Source organism: Saccopteryx leptura, chromosome 3 (genome assembly GCF_036850995.1).
Source record: "Saccopteryx leptura isolate mSacLep1 chromosome 3, mSacLep1_pri_phased_curated, whole genome shotgun sequence".
In the NCBI taxonomy this organism is placed as follows: Eukaryota; Metazoa; Chordata; class Mammalia; order Chiroptera; family Emballonuridae; genus Saccopteryx; species Saccopteryx leptura.
Genome location: NC_089505.1, coordinates 311808682 through 311828960, shown reverse-complemented (window position 1 = coordinate 311828960; position 20279 = coordinate 311808682).

Below are 20279 nucleotides of genomic sequence, written 5' to 3'. Positions count from 1 at the left end.
TGTATATATACATATGCAACAGAATAATATTCAGCTATAAAAAAAGGAAAACCTGCCATTTGTGACAGGATGGAACTTGAGGACATTATGCTAAGTGAAATAATAGTAATTATTATAAACACTTATAAGTCATGTAAATTATATATAAAATTATAAAAATATTTTGAAATTAGAAAAAATTATTATAAAAATAATGTCAGCTAGAGATCAACAAATACTGTATGATATCACTTATCTGTGGAATATTAAAAAAAACCCTAAACTCATAGAAGCAGAGTAGAATGGTGGTTGCAGGGGTAGAGGTGAGGGAAGCAGGAGGTGTGAGCAGAGGGCACCAACTTCCAGGTATAAGATGGGGAAGCTGGGGGCCAATGCACAGGATTAGTGGCGATTGTTAACAATACTATATCGTGTAATGGCAAGTTGCTGAGGAAGTAGATCTGCCATGTTGTCACCACACACAAAAAACAATAACTGTGAGATGAGTGGTGTGTCAACTAACCTTGTTTTGTAATCATCTCACAATATATACATATATCAAATTATCACATTATCCACCTTAAACTTACACCATGTTATACGACAATTGTATTTCAGTAAAGCTGGGAGGGAGAAAAAGAACCCAGCTGAGGACTCCTAGGGGTCTGTGGGCTCCGCCCTGGGGACGGCAACCTTCACACCATAGCCTCAGGCGGACAGGTGCACAGAAAGAGCGGCTTCAGCAGGTGTAAAGCAAATACTGTGAAATAATTAAATATTTACTCCATTACATTTTTAACTAAATTCTTTGAATAGACAATATATGGTCCCAAAAATTTAAAGTCTAAAAAGGAGATTCAATGTTTAAATCCATGTGTTCATACACTATGCAAGGAACTGGTTACTAATCTTAACATTTTTCAATTCTCTGCCAATCAAAAATGTAAATGATCTTAGAAAGGTATGTAGAGCATACCGATGACAATTTTTGCATGTATATGTCTTTCTGGTTGCAGTTGACTTCAAATGCCAGTGAAGCAAATTTTTAGAAGCATGGTTAAATAACTTTAGTATAATATTCACCTATGTATACCCACATGGACTCTCCCTTGATAGCAGACTCTGAGTTGTGGACAGAAGACTCCTAACATTGAGGAGAAAACACACGATATGTTGGATTGAATGGATGGTCATCAGTCAGAGGTATGTGGCTTGCTGCATAGCATAACATTTCAAGATCCTGAATCCAACCATAAGATCTGTTTTACTGGGAAGGCTCTGAGACAGCAGATGTGAAATGCTAAGCCAAATGAGCATGTGAGTTTTTCACATCTGTCCCTTTAATTTTCTGTATTTTTGCTTCATTATCTGTGTCGTCGGAATGCTGTATCTGTCATATGCCAACAGATGGCAATATTATAAGATCATTTTTTCAAGCTGGTTAAAATGAATGACATTTTCTGCTGCTCCTAGATTAGTCAGTTAGAAGAAACAAGATCTCTATTGGTTGTCTCTTTGGTATTACAAAATCTTGTTTTTCTCAATTTTTCATAAAACATTAGCAAAGTTTTTTTTTTTTTTTTTTACCTCTTGCTGCCCCTTCTTGACTAGTTTTGCTTTTTCCTTTTAACTCTAACTTCATATGTAAATGTACTTTGCTGTATTCTATGTGCAAATCTTGATATATCTGCTAATAATAAAAGCAAAGTTTATAACTATTATTAACTAAGTAGTGCTAGACATATAAAATATTTAAGTCAAATGAAATGTCTTTCTCTCTCTCTCTCTTTCCTTCCTGCAGCCATGGCTTGAATGGTTAGAACAAAGTTGGCCCTAGGAGCTGAGGATGGCTCCATGGCCTCCCCTCAGGGGCTGAAATAGCTCAGTTGCCAAGCAACGGAGCTGTGGCCCACCAGGGCAGAACATTGCCTGGTAGGGGCTTGTTAGGTGGATCCCATTTGGGGCACATGCAGGAGTCTGTCTCTGCCTTCCCACCTCTCACTTAATAATAATAATAATAATAATAATAATAAAGAACCATGTGTTTGTTTAAAATGTGTAAACATCACAAGCAAATAAATGGTTGTGTTGAGGACATTAAGCTTTTCTCTCACTAATGCAGAAAAGGGAAAGTTGAGAATCGTGTAAAATCTGACCCCCTGTGATAGAAGCTTTAAAGACATTTAAGTGGCTCTGAGTTCTGGCTGTTGGGATGAACTTTGAGCAAAACGCTTAAGATGGCAGAGAAATGATTCTGCTTGTAAGAAATTTTTAAATAGGTGACACTAATCTGTGGTAATGAAACTTAGAAGAATGGTTACCTCTAGGGCAGGCATGGGAGGAGGGGGGTGTGCAGGTATACACAGGTATGCAAGAAAGGTATGGGTTCTGGAAATCGTCTGTGCTCTCCCCACTTGTGTTCAGGTTCACTGCGTCTTTACAATACCATAGTTGGAATGACCCTGGACTGCCTTCCTCTCTTTTCCCACTGAGCATCCTTTCTCCCCTCTGGGACAGCAGCCCTGTTTTTCCAGGACTGTGCTCCTCCTGAACCACCCTTCCACACTGTCCATGCTTCTCACACCTCTATAATCAGGGTAGACATGAATTGCAATGAAAATTGAGATCAGAACTTATTATTTTTGCACCACTGTTTTCAGCGTCTTCTCCATTTGTTACACTTAAGATGCTGTGCAGCAGTGGCCTGTTTATGGCCGTGTCTTGATCACAGCTGTAGCTCAACTACACATAGTTTAAAATAAATCAATTCAAAGCATTCTAATAATAAATCTTCCTGCTTCCTGTCTTATTCTCAACTTTTTGTTCTCATTCTCAATTTGAGTCTTTTCTAAAATTTCTGTCTTGTTATGTTTGTTACTCTTCCTATTGATTGTCTTCTGAGCTTTTAGAAGGGAGGCCAGAACTCTTCACCTGTCACTCAAGTGTAACTGACCACAGTGGATTCCCTCTTACAGTGTCTGAGCCAAAGCAACACAAGTCTTGTTGGAAGATAAAGTTTTCATTTTTACTTGTGACAGGTAAAGGAGGCAGACCAATAATTTCCAAAGCTCTTTCTGCTCCAAGGGAGGCTTAGCCATAGCTATATACAGTATTTGGTTAATTACACATTGATTTCTTCTTTTCAGTTGGTGAAACTTCTCCAGGTGTGTTCAGGTCAAGCTCCTCTGGTTACAGCTTCTGTGCAAAGCACTGTGCTACATTTTAGCATTTAGCAAAAATACACTTAGTAAGAACCGCCCAGATGATTCTCATCTCTCTCCCTTCCTGTCTGTCCCGGTCTACTACTCTCTCTAAAAAAATAATAAATAAATAAAAGACACAGGGATATTGGTGTAGGCAGTCCCAAAATTTAATTTAAAAACAAATAAAATCAATAAGATGATTTCAGTAAAAGTAACTGCCACTGACTGCATGATTTTAAAAATGAATTTATCATTTATTTATTTATTTATTTAGAGACAGAGAGACAGGGAGGGAGAGAGATGAGAAGCATCAACTCATAGCTGCAATGCCTTAGTTGTTTATTGATTGCTTTCTCATACATGCCTTGATTGGGGGTGGGGGGCTCCAGCTGAGCCAATGACTCCTTGCCAGCAACCATGGGATCATGTCTATGATCCCATGCCCAGGCCAGTGTCCCCGTGCTCAAGCAGGCAATCTCGAGGTTTTAAACCTGGGTCCTTAGCGTCGCAGGCCGATGATGCTCTTTTCATTGCACCACTGCCTGCTCAGCCTCCCTGTGTCTTTTAACATGTTGATTCTTTTAATCACTTAAAAATAATTTCACATGTGTTTTCTTAATAAAACATTTTATAAACTTTTAAGTATGGAAAGCACAAAAAATCAGACTTCAAGTAAGAGATGTTCACTAGACTAAGTATTGCTATGCAGTATTTAGGATTTTTAATCACCTTCCTTGAAGTAGGAAATCAAAGGCATACTGTGATTTTCGGAAAGAACAGTAGCAGGTCAAGGATCTTTAGTCTCATTTTGATTCCTGTCTCTTCTGTTAGCTAATTATGTGACCTTGAATAATTCACTTAGCTTATTGTGCTCATCTATAACAGAGATATTTAAAGTTGAGAATCTCTAGATTCTTTCCTTGTGTTAGAGCTAGATGACCAACTGCAGCACGCAAGAATAGATAGAACTATATCTTATTAAAAGAAGCCTCGTGTATGAAATTGTGGCTGTCTTTAAAGAAGCAATTAAGGTTTACAATATTTTTTTGCCCTACTGTTTTTTTTTTGTTTGTTTTTTGTTTTTGTATTTTTCTGAAGCTGGAAACGGGGAGAGACAGTCAGACTGACTCCCGCATGCGCCCGACTGGGATCCACCCGGCACGCCCACCAGGGGGCGAAGTTCGCCCACCAGGGGTCGATGCTCTGCCCCTCCAGGGTGTCGCTTTGTTGCGACCAGAGCCACTCTAGCACCTGGGGCAGAGGCCAAGGAGCCATCCCCAGCGCCCGGGCCATCTTTGCTCCAGTGGAGCCTCGCTGCGGGAGGGGAAGAGAGAGACAGAGAGGAAGGAGAGGGGGAGGGGTGGAGAAGCAGATGGGCGCTTCTCCTGTGTGCCCTGGCTGGGAATCGAACCCGGGACTTCTGCACTCCAGGCCGATGCTCTACCACTGAGCCAACCGGCCAGGGCCACTGCCCTACTGTTTTTAAAGTGTTATTGTATTATCAATCTCAACATTGCTAACTCCAACCACAGGTTCTCAGACCTCATCTAATATGATTTGTCAATAGCATTTGGCCAGTTGACCATTTCAGAAGCCTTTGTCATCTGTCTCTTTGTTCTTCTCCTTCACTGACGATCTTGGTCTCTTGCCCCTTCTTCTTTCTCTTCCTGCCTTCTAAACAGTGGTGATCCCAGGACTAGACCCCACTTCTCTCTTTTACCTGTATTCATCCTAATGATCTTCTATTAGTTATCCATTACTGTGTAATAAATTACCGTATTTTTTGCTCCATAAGACACACTTTTTTTCCCCCAAAAGTGGAGGAGAAAATGCCTATGTGCCTTATGGAGCAAATGTTCATTTATTTTTAGCTGCTGTGGGTTCCTGGACAACTAGAAGAGTATTTGAACATTAAAGTCTCTTCTCATTTATTAATAACAGTGCTAATGGTTGTTAATACTGCTGTTGAGTTTACATTATTGAAATATTATTGTGGTATGTTTTATTAAATATTTTATTTATTTATTCATTTTAGAGAGGAGGGGGGAGAGAGAGAGAGAAGGGGGAGGAGAAGGAAGCATCAACTCCCATATGTGCCTTGACCAGGCAAGCCAAGGTTTTGAACCGACAACCTCAGTGTTTCCAGGTTGACGCTTTATCCACTGCACCACCACAGGTCAGGCTATTAAATATTTTAAAACACTATATCGTTCAGAGGTTGTTTTTTTTATTTTCCTCCTTAGGTGCATCTTATGGTCAGGTGTGTCTTATGGAGCAAAAAATACGGTGAATCCCCCTCTCCAAATTAGTGGCTTAAAACCAATACACATTTAATACATTACCGTTTCTATGGATCAGGGTTGTGGCACAGCATAACTGGGTCCTCTAACCTAGGATTTTTTATAGGCTGCAATAAAGGTGTTGGCAGAGACAAGGTCTTATCAGAGGGCTTGACTGGAGAAGGATGTGGATGCAAGCTCACACGGTTGTTGGATTCTGCTCCTTCAGACTATTTGAATCAGGGCTTCAGTTCCTAGTTGGTGGTTGGCTGGAGGTCATCCTCACTTTTTTGCTTCATGAGCGTCTCCAACATGGAAGATCACTTTATCATCCTTTAAATAAGATATACTTCTACCTATTTTGGTTTGCTGTTGCTAACCATAAAATTAATTATGTGTAGCAGGTATCTCAAATTTAACCTGTCCAAAACTGAATTCCTGATTTGCAACCCATTCCCTCACCCTAATATGCTCCCGCTGCAGTTTCTTTCATCTCAGTAAGTGGCAACCACATTTGTGTGGGGTCACATTCCATTAAGCCTTGCAGTCACCTATGGCTTCTTGGCTTCTTGGCCTCTCTCTCTCTCTCTCTCTCTCTCTCCCCCCTACCCCACATCAAACCTTCAGCAAATCTTACTGACTACCTTCAGAAGAGTTTACATCCAGAACTTACATGTCTTTTTCTCTCTCCCCTACTACCACTCTGGTCCAGGCCACCAGCATCTATAAATCGTAATAAATCTACAAGCTATTTCCCTGTTTCCGCCATTGATACCCTTCAGTCTACTATCAGCATAGCAGCTAGATTGATCTTATTGAAATGTAGGTCACATCATGCCATTCTGTTCTGAATCTCTCAGTAGCTCTCTCCTTCCCTCAGCGGAAGAGCTAACATTCTCTAACTGTCTCCGAGGCTCTGCATGAGCTGCCCTTTGTTTCCCTCTCTCATCTCATCTCCTTCTCCCCTTCCCCTACTCTCTTTGTGAGCCACATTGACTTTCTTGCTGACCTCAAACACACAGGCGCGTGTTTTAAAATGGCTTTGTTTAAATCAAGTATGGTAAGACATGCAAATATAGAAATGACTCAGGAAGGAAGGAAGAAGATTTTGTTCACAGTTCCCCAGAAGCAGCAGACGTGGCATGCCATGCAGGGCCACACAAAGAGCCACCAGGGCCAGGCAGGTGGCAGAAGGTGTGAGGGGAAAGCAGGGGTGAAAGTTTTTATTGTGGTTTCTGTTGCAAAAGTTAAGACAAGACAGATTAAGCAGGTTTAGGATTGGCTAGTTTGAATGGTTTCAGCGGGCACTGGGGTACAAGGAATGCCTCTAGTTGTCTGACGCCTGGGGCTGGGGTGCTTAGGGTGAGGGAATGTATTGGCTCTGAGTTTAGAAGCCCAATAAGGGAGGTGGCCAGAGGTATGGGCTTTCAACTGGTTGGTTTGTATATGGAAGGTGTGCTTCCAGAATAAGTCATGTGCTATCTCTAGGAATTAGTTAACCCTGGGAGAGTCCGTCTCTAGGATTAGCAAGGACTCAAATGCCAGATCAGGAATACAGAAAATAAGAAAATACAGTTAATAAAGCATGTGCCCTGTAAAAGTCCAATTACACTTCTTGTTCCCTGTGTGTAGATGGTCATTTGCACAGATTTCTGCATAGATGGCCGTCCTCTAGAGGCTTTAATCAATATGGCTCTGTTAGACCGGCCTTCCCCGACCACCGCTCAGTGCTATCTGAACCTCTCTCACCCCAGCCCCCCTATCTTCTTCCTCCTACCCTGCATTTTGATTTTCTGTTTCCTTTAGCACTTAATGCTTTTTTGACATATTTACTTATTTATTTTTTCTTTCCTAAATAGCATGTAAACTTCATGAATATGAAGTACAGACTATTTATCTATCTGCATCTAACCTTATCTCTATCTCTGTCTCTGTCTCTAGTTCTATACATAGAGACTTTGATGTGTAAAATATTAATCTATAACCACACACCTATTCTATCTATCTATCTCCATTAAATTAAGATACTGATTTTATTTTATTTTTTTAATAAATGGATCAGAAATAATGTTATACTAGCAGCATGACATGGCCATTAAAATGCTCTAATTTACACAGCATCTCCAGCAAGATAAAGGAGCTGACCCTTCCCTCACATCCCATAAATGCAGATATGTGTGTGAGATAAGTCCAGCTCCTGATGGAGCAACATTTGAGGATATGAGCCAATGGGAGTTTCCTCTGCTCTGAAGGTGAAGAGCAAGTGGGATCCTTTATAGAGGGACTGAGGTCCATGCAGTTGAAAACTTGGTTAGCCCATGCTTTCTGTTTGAATAATGCCCTGAGACCCCTTCTATGTCCCTGGAGAACACATGTGAAGAAATTCAGCTCAATCAGTCATATTATGTTCAGTGAGGGACCAGCAATATCATGTCCCCAGAGGATGACAGTGTGTGACTTGAATGTGTCCTTCTCTGCAATCAGAGATGAGACAACAGAAGAGGTGAATGGTCATGCCTTTTCCTTTTTGTTTACTGGACATGAAATAACCCCCTTTTTCTTTAATAAGAACTGGAGTTAAGAATGTTCTGTTTGGCTAGTACAATTTGTTAGGTGAAAGATGATTAAAAGTACTATGTTTTTAATTACTCTGCCTCAACCAGATATCATTCTACAATGCAATGTACAACTTCAGGCCATAAATCTGTCCCTTAGAAATTGTGTGTAAGATTCAGGTTCCAAATGCTTTAAGAAATAAACAAAAGAAGCATCTATCTACCATTTTAAAAGTCCTTTCCATCCTGGAAAACTTCCAAGCCATCTTTCATGTGTGGCTCATTTATTTATCCTATATTTATTTATCCTATATTTATTGAACATCACTATATGCGAGACTCTGTGCAGGGCACCATGAATAAAATGATGAACAAGCATGAGGTTTATAATCTAGTAAGGGGGGTGATGATAGACAACCCCCAGCGGAAAGGGGTCTGGTGACCTGGCCATGCAGTGGTTGAGGTGCAGAAGGGCACGTGAGATGGCTGGGGAGAGCCCAGGACAGAGCCTTGAGGTTGTCGTGGAGTCTGAATCTCAGTATTAGAGTCATGAAGGAAGTCATTGAAATGTATGAAGTAGGAAAGCAACATGATCCAATTTATAATTTTAAATTATCCTATAGAGGAGTATTCTTTAAAACATCTCCCATACAACATGTCTGTTTTTATGTTTGGTTTTTATTTCTTCTTTTTGTGTTATACTTATTTAACTAAGTTATGACTACCACAGCAAAAGCAGTTGCTACACTTAAGGGAAATAAAAATTCACCCATTTATTCTTTCTACTCTCAAGTATAATTAGCACAAGGATCCTTGAGTAAGAGATAAATCTGTGTTTGAATCCATACTTTACCACTAATTGTGAACATTTGAAAATAATCATGTACCTTTTCTTTCTCTGTTTCTTCATGTATAAGATAAAAAGAACACAACAAAACAGCCATCGGTTTGCAGGTTTTGCCGTCTTTCTCCAGGAGGTATTGGGATACTCTAAGTATGTTCATTACAAATAGACAGACATTTCAGGTTGCGCCCATTTCTGCCTTGTAGTCTGTACTATTGGGTCAATCTACTCACACAAGCTTATCTGCTGACGCACTTACTGTGTACTCTTTTTTTTTTTTTGGTATTTTTCCGAAGCTGGAAACAGGGAGAGACAGTCAGACAGACTCCCGCATGCGCCCGACCAGGATCCACCCAGCACGCCCACCAGGGGGCGATGCTCTGCCCCTCTGGGGCGTCGCTCTGTTGCGACCAGAGCCACTCTAGCACCTGGGACAGAGGCCAAGGAGCCATTCCCCAGCGCCCGGGCCATCTCTGCTCCAATGGAGCCTCGGCTGCGGGAGGGGAAGAGAGAGACAGAGAGAAAGGAGAGGGGGAGGGGTGGAGAAGCAGATGGGCGCTTCTCCTGTGTGCCCTGGCCGGGAATCGAACCCGGGACTTCTGCACGCCAGGCCGACGCTCTACCACTGAGCCAACCGGCCACGGCCCATAATGTGTACTCTTGACTTTCCCCCATACTTGCAAAGTACAAAGTATTCCTGTGCTCCTCTATGTGATTAGAGGCATAAAAGATTGAGAAGCTGTGATGGAGCTGTTCCACTGTATTATAGGATCAAGCTTCACGATATCAACAGAATTGGCTGTTGGCCAAGTCTTATTACTAATTGGCTTGTTCGTAATTAGGGGGAATACAACAACTTGAGTTATTAAATGGTGTCACATTAGGTTTAATGGCTGTGAGAATAGGGTTACCTCTAACATCAAACCTTGAATCTTTAACACTCAAAGTCATTACAGGGGTCTTACTTGAGGGAAGCCTGCCTCCTGCCCCCTTGGCTTTGCCCAGCTCTCCAGGGGAAGAGCATCTACTTGGCAGGAGGTCTTTAGGCAGTTTAAGTTTTGACATGACATCTGCTTTTCCTGCTTCTCTTTTGCCAAATAGATGATTTGGACCAATTCAGCTTGGTCATAAATCCATTTTCCTTAAATTTATTTATTTATTTATTCTTATTTTTTGCAAAAGGTTCTTATGCATAAAGCTGAAAATTGGCACTTGGGTTTAGGAACATATTTGCTGCTTTGGATTCAGGTTTGCATTTTATCAAGTAACACACTCCCCCTCTCTCCTCCAAAGCAACATGGAGGGTGTTCCCTAGAGTCCGTATTTAGTGCAAAAATATAGAGTCATGGGCTAGACTTAAATGCTATTAACTTTCCTATGCAATGGATGCTCAAAAGAGATACGTGGATGAAGTTTATGTATAAAAGCTAGAAATTTGGAGGCAAATATTTTCCGGGCTATAACTGCTTCTCTAATGTCCTTTCTCCTGGGCTCCAACTATTAATTTCGATCCGAGGCCCACTTTGTATTTTCCATTTGCCCAAGTGGTTTGTTTATAAACAGTTAGTTGATGGCAGCTAAATGTCTTGTTTTTAAATAAGATTGTGATATTATTACTGCTCATGGCAATCTCCAGCCTAATTTAATAATTCACCTGATACAGCTTCTCTAATTGAATTGTGTGAGTTACAGACAGTATGAGGGACTCAAAGCTCCCTGCTGTCCCAGAGCGCTGCTCCTTCCCTCTGAACAGAAAGCTGCAGTTTACAGAAGAATCTCTCCGTAAACAAGAATTTAAACAAACACACGTGGAGACCAAGGGGGACTGTTAAGAGCTTGGATAATGTAATAATGTCACCCACGGCTCTGGGTGTACCAACTGCAGATTTATGCAAGAAATTAATAGTGTCTTGCCAAGAGAGTCTGCAGGCTTTTCAAAAGGAATCCTTCTTTGTGTCTTTTGATATTTAAAGAGCTGTAATTACAATGGCAGAGCTTTGAGTTCTTTTTTTTCCCCATCCTCTTGTACACATTAATTTATGGACCGATCCAGTATTACAGACAAGCTAATGAAAGAACCACACACTCCCTTTATAATTTTTTTTTTTACAGTTTCACTGTGTGGATGAATGTAAAGTAGTTATTGCTATAAATAAGTATAATGATGTATCTCTTCTCTCAATTGCCAGTTGTTGATGCTGTAGTCTCACACAATAGAAGAAAAGAATTGAATTTAAATCTCTACTCTCGTTTTCTTTTTCTCTCTTGCGTTCCAGTGAAGAAATTCAAATGTCTGCCATTATGAGGTGTTTAAAAAAGAAGACAAACTGGATTCCCCCCCTCCTCTAAACTGGATTTTCCCCCCTCTCTTTATTTTTAGAGTTACGGAAGACTTAGAAAAAAAATGTATTACTTCTTCAGTAAGCTTAGGCTTTGGGTTTAGCTCTTCAGTAATAATTTCTTTTCTTTTTACCCCAGTTTTATGAAGGTACAACTGACAAATAAAAGTTGTATATAGTTATGGTGTTCAACATGATGGCTTGTTATATGTATCTATTATGAAATGGTTACAGCCATCAGGCTAATTAATATAATTCGTCACTTAACATAGTTACCTCTTTTTTTTTTGGTGTGTATAGTGAGACCTCTTATGATCTACTTTCAGCAAATTTCAAGTATACAATTCAGTATTATTAATTATAGTCACCATGTCATATATACACTCTCCAGGACTTACTCATCTCCTAACTGAAAGTTTGTACCCTCTGACCAAGATCTCACTATTTCCCCCACTTCTAACAACTACTTTTCTACTTTCAGGTTCTGTGAGTTTGACATTTTTAGATTCCATATGTAAGTAGATCACACAGCATTTGTCTTTCAATGTCAGGCTTATTTCACTTTGCTTGTAATCTCTCTCACTCTGCTCCGTGGTAGGAAGGCCCCTGTGTGGAGAGCATGTGGAGCCCTGGTCTTCAGTATGCCATGCCACGTGGATACTCTAAGAGCGACCCTTCAGATGTTCACAACAATAGCCAAGCATCCTGAGGGAGAGCCTTGACCAGGAGCCATGATTGTGTGTATTCTTGCAGACTTTTGAATGTCCTTTTTAAGAGTTTGAAATGATGTTTTCTTGCCTTACAACAAGCTAGTTTTTGTATGCAACTTAACTATAGGCATAAAGCTTATTAGGCCATTTTACCTAAATAGCCTTTGGAATAAAAGGTCAGGGCCAGGGTTCATGGCATTCAAATAACTGTGGCTCAAAAAATATGAGCCACAATCATTGTGCTAGAAATGCTAGAACCAAAAACACTTCCAATCCTTTCTCCATGCAGCGATTCATTCAAACTGTCCAGACAAAATGCACTTTGTGCTGCTTTTAGTTCTTGGTACGGAATGACACATTCTATGAATGCTAATTCTGTTCTATTTATTGTATGTATTTCCTCCATGAACTTACACCTTGAAGGGAACTCTGTACCATCTAACCCAAATTTCACTTATTTCACAGATGACAAAACTGAGATCCAGAGTAAGGATATGTTTTGCTGGGGCCTAACAGAGAGCTGATGATGGAGCCGGGATTCAGATCTTCATTATCATGGACAGCACGTCCTGTGTGCTCTAACCCTTTGCTTTAATGACATCTGTCAGTTCTGCAGGGTCAGGGTGGGAAAAAGTCACTTTGCTGATTTCTCAGTTGTTGACTCTTAACTGTAATTTCCTTGAGGGCAAAGGCCATGTGTGTTTAATTTGCTCTGTAAGGTACCTGGGAGAACTTCATAAAAAATAGTGGGTGCATAACATGCTCTGTGCTCCAGCACCAACCCAAAATAATTTTTTAAAAATGACTTTGAGTACTGCAATTCTGACACTGTGAATGTTTGGTAAATCATCCGGTTTGTTTGAACAGTTCCAGAAGGGAGTCATTCAATGTGAACCATAGTAACAACAATGAGAAGACTTCTTGAGAAAAATAGAACCCACATAATTCATACAATTTAATAAATATTTAAGAATAATTTTGTAGATAGCAAACTAAAATAATATATAGTGGATAGGGTAAGGGCATTTGCTCTGTGTTGGTCCTATCAAGACCACACATTTGGTTGCTTTTTGGAGGGAACTTTGTTTACTGATGTGTCATGGTATTTCAAACATGGCATTTCAAACATGTTAATGGGCTTTGGAAAGTTCCTCTTATATCAAAACTCTTGTACTAATTGCAAAGAATTACCACATAATTGGTCTACGTTTGTTTAAGGTTCAGACTCAGGGCGTCCCCAAACTACGGCCCGCGGGCCACAATGCGACCCCCTGAGGCCATTTATCCAGCCCCAACTGCACTTCTGGAAGGGGCACCTCTTTCATTGGTGGTCAGTGAGAGGACCACTGTATTTGGCAGCCCTCCAATGGTCTGAGGGACAGTGAACTGGCCCCCTGTGTAAAAAGTTTGGAGACTCCTGCAAGTACTGGGTGATTATTAACTATATTTCCATAGTAATTGTCACTGCTATTTCTAACCTGCTACTAGAAGATCAACATGGGGAGGAAGAAAATGGCCTGTGATTGGTTTCTCTCCCTTTATGGGGAGATGCAGGTGCTTGCTATAAAAAAAATTATTTATGACACTTATGAATGATGATAAGGCAGACTTTATTCAAGAGGCTACTACAATAGGGTTTTGCAGCAGAGGAGAGAGATCAGGCTTAACTCCAAACACAAGGAAAAGTGAAAATTTACAGCTAAAAAGCAGGTGGGGTCAGTGGATGGAAAATTATTAAGAGGAAACATCAGGAGTTGGGAATATTCTGGCTATAATGACCTAATAGGATTCTTGCTGAAAGCAGGCAGGGTGATCAGCTGTCACTGGAGGATGGCAGGGGATGAGGAATCTGACTAGATATCAAGAGTTATCAGATATGGAGGATGGAGATTGGGGGGGTTCTGGTTAAACAGACTTACCAGGTTTCTTGCTAAAACTGAAACATTCAGAGACAAGTTCAGTTCAAAAGTTGAGGCCTAGTTGAAAAAGAGCTCAGAAGAGGCTGACATGAGTTTGGTCAAGGAGAGAATCTTTGTCAATGCTCAAGAAAGAGAGAAGACAGGCGATGAGGTATAATATCCCTGTAAAAATGCTTACAACCAATCTAATTAATGGTATTTTACAGAAGGGAAATTCTCATCTGTGGGATGTTTTAGCAAGATGTCTCTTAGTTAGAATGCTTATGGTAAACAAACCTAGAATCTATGGCTTTATGGCAGTGGTCCCCAACCTTTTTTGGGCCACAGACCAGTTTAATGTCAGAAAATATTTTCACGGACCAGCCTTTAGGGTGGGACGGATAAATGTATCATGTGACCGAGACAAGCGTCAAGAGTGAGTCTTAGACAGATGTAACAGAGAGAATCTGGTCATTTTTTAAAAATAAAACATTGTTCAAACTTAAATATAAATAAAACGGAAATAATGTAAGTTATTTATTCTTTCTCTGCGGACCAGTACCAAATGGCCCACGGACCGGTACTGGTCTGCAGCCCGGGGGTTGGGGACCACTGCTTTATGGGACATGGCTTCTTAGAAAATGTCAGATATATAACTTTCGGGATATTATTCTGAGATAGTTCATAACTCGAACTGTTCCCTGCCAAGAGAGAAAACCATACTTCACCTGGAGAACTGACCCATTGCTTTGAGACAGAGGGTTCCCCTGATGCAAACAGTAAGGGCCTGGGGAGCTTGCTGTGCGTGGCATCTCAGACCTCACCTTACTGTGCCTGTGCATCTTAGCTGCTTGTATTCCTGGAATTATAAATAAAGTCTGATACTGGGTAAGATCCAGGATTCCTGTGAGCGACTTGGCCACCTGATCCTTGACACTAGCTCATTTGTCATGCAAGAAATAAGGAGATTTGCTTTCCTTCAATGTTCTTTCTCTGTGATGCCCACTTGTGGTAGTGACACCGCAGTATTTTCTCTGAGAATTGTGACTATGTCCTGTGATGGAGAAGCTGGTCTATATAAATCTCTCTCTCTTTTTTTTTTCAGGGGCAAAAGAGACCAACCTGTAGCTTGAACATTACTTGAAAAATTCTTTTCACCTGACCTGGGGTGGCGCAGTGGATAAAGCGTCGACCTGGAATGCTGAGGTTGCCTGTTTGCAACTCTGGGCTTTGCCTGGTCAAGGCACATATGGGAAGCAACCGCTACAATTTGATACGTCCTGCTCCTCCCTACCCACCTTTTTCTCCCCCCTCTAACAACAACAAAAAATTCTCTTCAACAGTGAAGAAATCATAAACTCTTTCTCACTTTCGAATTCTTCAAAAATTCTTGCCGCTACTCTAGTTTTTATTGTTTTACCATTTTATGACCACTGTGTTTGTGAGCTCTGGGTAGAAGGCAATGAGTGGTAGCCATAGTGATGTCTCTTTGTCTTAACTGACATGGTCTGTTCTTTATATTGTTCTTGAAAGAATGATGCTTTTTCTAGTCATGGACTGAGCACTGGACTGCAAGTCAGATAAAGATCCTGTTCTGCTTCTCATTATTTTTCTAAATTTGAATGTGTAATTTATTTTCTGGTCTTCACTCTCTTAAAAATAGAGTTAAATATTTTCCTTTTGTGGCCAAAGTTCTCAAACTGTTTATGTTTATGTCTGTGTGTTCATACATGTATGTGTGTCATAGAGACAGACAGTAAACCCTTGTTGCCCTTGTTCCATAATACCAGGCAGTAAATATAATAAGCAGAAACTTCATAATTGGTTTTTAGATCATAGCACACATACTTTATGAGTATTTATTGTATGTATTCAGTATACACTCAATAAAATAGTAATTCCATTAAATTGATTGGCAGATAGATTTCTAGAACACAGTCTGTAAGTGAACCAAATCTATATTAGCTATATCAATCTTCATGACTGTCTTTTATTAAATTATATCCTGAGAGAAAGTGACCCTATATTTCCATATTTGTTTTGTTCATTGGAAAAAAAAAAATATATATATATATATATTTTTTTGTATTTTTCTGAAGCTGGAAATGGGGAGAGACAGTCAGACAGACTCCTGCATGCGCCCGACGGGGATCCACCCGGCACGCCCACCAGGGGCAACGCTCTGCCCACCAGGGGGCGATGCTCTGCCCCTCCGGGGCATCGCTCTGCTGCGACCAGAGCCACTCTAGCGCCTGGGGCAGAGGCCAAGGAGCCATCCCCAGCGCCCGGGCCATCTTTGCTCCAATGGAGCCTTGGCTGCAGGAGGGGAAGAGAGAGACAGAGAGGAAGGAGGGGGGGGGTGGAGAAGCAAATGGGCGCTTCTCCTATGTGCCCTGGCCGGGAATCGAACCCGGGTCCCCCGCACGCCAGGCCGACACTCTACCGCTGAGCCAACCGGCCAGGGCCTGGAAAATATATTTTTAAGGTTGAGAAAGTCTTGTAGCTATGAAATTCTGTCCAAGGTCAGAAAAAAAATCAATTTATTGATCTGTATAGAGGTACAAAATTGAACCAAAGTAAGTTAAAACAAAAACTCACTATTTTTAATTCTAGTCTTTATCTGTATCTATCTTTTTTCCCCTAGTGTAGCTGAAAGAAGAGTCTTTAGAATATGTAAAAGTGGCAAAAATCAAGGATTATAATTTTAAAAGTATATACTTTTAAGAAGACAAAAATGCCCCAAAAGTTATTTAATACCATGTTGGCTACTTAAAAGCATATGTCTGAATTCACATCAATAATCCTTTATTGAGCATTGCTGGGGACTGCCATTGGTACAAGGGATAAACCAGTAAACAAAACAGATCATCCCCCCATCCCATCTTGTAGCCTAGTGGGCAAGAAAGAAAATGAATAAACACAACACGTAACTTAGAAAAGATATTTGAAACTGACAAATGCTAAAGAGAAGAAAGGAAGAAAACTCAAGAGTTGTAAGAAATCAGGCTTTTGAAATTGTAAATGGAGTGATCAGGAAAGACTCTTATGGTGAACTATGAGCAAAGGAGGTGAGGAAGTGCTTCTAGTGTGAGTATGAGGGAAGACCAAAGGGAACAGCCAGTGAAAAGCTTCCCATGGCAGGAATGTGTCTTGAGTGTTTAAGACTCAACCTAGTAGCCACTGTAGATAAGAGCAGAATAAGAAAGGAGAGTAGTAGAAGATAAGAGAAGTGATGATTTGAGAGAGAGAGAGAGAGAGAACATACAGATCATGTGAGACCTTATGGACCATTGTAAGGTATGGTTCAGAAGTCATTGGGGGGTTTTAAGGAATGGTGTAATATAGTATGACTCAAGTAAATTTGAAGTCTTCATTTTGGAAATAGGATAGGAATCTTACAGGCAGATGATACTTTAGTCATAATTAACAAGACTAGATAAGATTAAAAGAATCATTTGATTGCAGCACTGAGAATAGGTAGAAAAGCAGAGACAGTAGTTGGAAGATAGTGCAATAATCCAGGCAGAGTTGACTATAGCTTGGACCAGAATGGTGGAAAAGGAGGGATGTGGTTGAATTCTGTGTTTATTGAGAAGGTAAACAGAAGTCGCTTACAGATTGTACATAGAATATTAGTAGAAGAGAAGTTAGAAACAGTTCCAAGGTCTTTTCCTTATATCTGGAAAAGTGAACTGCCAATAACAGAGAAAGGAATAATTCTAGAACAAGAAGGTTTTGAGGTTCAACTCCGTGTATGTTAGATGTGAAATATCTATTAGATATTCAAATGGAGAGATATCAAGTTGGTAGTTTGATATGTGAGCCTGAAATTCGGGGTAGAGTTCTGTGTCGGAGGCATACATTTGGAATCTCTAGTGGTAGATGGCATTTAAAGCTATCTTGGAAGGGACTAAGTGAAGGAACAAATGAAGAAGAGAAGACCCAGAAAGAGTCCTGAGGAACTTCAGAGTTAAGAAGTTGAGAAGCTGAGGAAGGACTGGTGAGAGGCGTGAGAAGGGACCTCGTGGGAAGCAGCAACAAGCAAGTATGGTGTCTGGAGGACAAGTGAGGACAGAGTTTCAAGCAGGAGGGTGATCAGCTGGGCCAAGCTGTTGGTTGTTTAGGAATATGATCTATTGAGATTCTATCTTGAGCATTTAGTGATTCTCCAATATTTGCAATTTAATATATTAAAAAAGACATAAATTACTATAACATAAACATGATATGAAATTATAGGGGAGCAGGATTTTGATACTGCAGAATATGTCTCTTTAGCATCTAGATTATTTTAGGCAGATTAAATTTAAGAAACAAAAGGCTCAGGAAGAGTTTTCTACCTTCTGCTTAACTGCCTAAGATAACTTAGAAATGGCCTGGTCCAGGAAGAGCCCTATCACCAGAACTACTATAAAACATATAGGGCATGGAGACCAAAGGCCTCTCTGTGTTCCGTTGTTTCTGTATGGCTTAGTGAGCGTTTGTTTACCCAACATTGGTTTTTCTATCTTCATGGTAATTGCTCTCCTCCCCTGTGAGGTCCCAGACTGCTACCCCTTGAGCCCCCATATACATGAAATTAAATTTGATTTCTCCTGTTAATCCATGTCATGTCCATTTAATTCTTAAACTAGTCAGAAAAATTTAGAAGAGCAGAGGAGATATATTTCCTCCCTGATAAAAATCAAGCACTTTTCATCTAAGAAGGGAAAGGGAGTGATATGATATGATATATATATATATATATATATTTTTTTTTTTTTTTAATTTTTTTTAATTTTTTTTATTTTTATTTTTTTGTAATTTTCTGAAGTTGGAAATGGGGAGGCAGTCAGACAGACTCCCGCATGCGCCCAACTTGGATCCATCTGGCACGCCCACCAGGGGGTGATGCTCTGCCCATCTAGGGCATCGCTCTATTGCAACCAGAGCCATTCTAACACCTGAGGCAGAGGCCATGGAGCCATCCTCAGCACCTGGGCCAACTTTGCTCCAATGGAGACTTGGCTGCGGGAGGGGAAGAGAGAGACAGAGAGGAAGGAGAGGGGGAGGGGTGGAGAAGCAGATGGGCACTTCTCCTGTGTGCCCTGACCGGGAATTGAACTTGGGATTCCTGCACGCCAGGCTGACGCTCTACCACTGAACCAACCGACCAGGGCCTTCTTCTTCTTTCTTACTTGGGAGAAATATCTGAGTAGTAAACTCACATTTGTTTGTACCTTTTACATGATTGACTATCTGGTGTAGCTTGAAAGAACTTGGGACAAACAGTACTTTTGTAATAATAAATACTGATTCTGTTTTACTTGGGTCACAATGTAGTATTTAAAGTTAACTAGTTTACTAAGAGCATTTTTTTAAATTTGGTGAAAATGCAAGTGGTTTTTCCACCAACTTGCTAGATGTAGAGCAATGGTCCCCAACCCCTGGGCCATGGACTGGTACCAGGCTGTGGGCCATTTGGTACTGATCTGCAGAGAAAGAATAAATAACTTACATTATTTCCGTTTTATTTATATTTAAGTCTGAATGATGTTTTATTTTAAAAAAAATGACCAGATTCCCTCTGTTATATCTGTCTAAGACTCACTCTTGATGCTTGTCTCGGTCACGTGATACATTTATCCATTCCACCCTAAAGGCCAGTCCGTGGCCCAAAAAAGGTTGGAGACCACTGATGTAGAGGCTATGTGCTGCTTATACAAATCCAACCAAGTATTTCTGGTTCTCTGAGGTGTGTGTCTGTGTGTGTGTGTCTGTGTCTGCCTTGTACATTTGGAAAAAGAATTACTCATTTTGCAAGTGTGTGAAACTCATGAAGCAAATGGAACATTGTATTAGGTGATCTCCTAAGCCTCACCCTGTTCAAAGATTCCAAGAATAAAGCTTTTACCAGTGGTCTATACTAAGCCAAGTTGGATGGGGGTTGGGAGTTAGCAGCCCTTCAAATAAGCTGGATTAACCTCACTGCCATTTCTCTTAGGGAAAAAGCAGCTCAGCTTTTTAGAGCATATAGGTCATCAGTAAAAGTTAGATTATAAAAGTCTTCAAGTCACAGTCATTCCATAGAGTAATAGAATTGAATGTGATTTAGGCTTAAGAGTGAGGGAAATGAATTTTTAGTTAAGAGCCATGAAAATCAGCACTATTTTATGTAGTTTAAATAAGACTGCTATTCTTGGTTCAATATAGGCATTCTTTCAGTTCAGTTTCCTTGAGTTCAGAAGTAATAAAAAGATATACATTTTTCTTCAAATTCAATCAAGTTTGGAAGGGCCTGTAATTTTTAAAGCTATTTTTTTGTTGCTTAAATTACATAACTACTAATTTTTCATTGCCAATTTCAAAGGGTGATAATCCAACCCGATCCTCTCAGACCTGTTGTAAGACTCTGTAGAGAAAGCAGGAGATAAATGATGTCAAAGAGGCCTTTTTACTCTTCAATTGTTGTCTGATGTTCCAAAGAAATTTT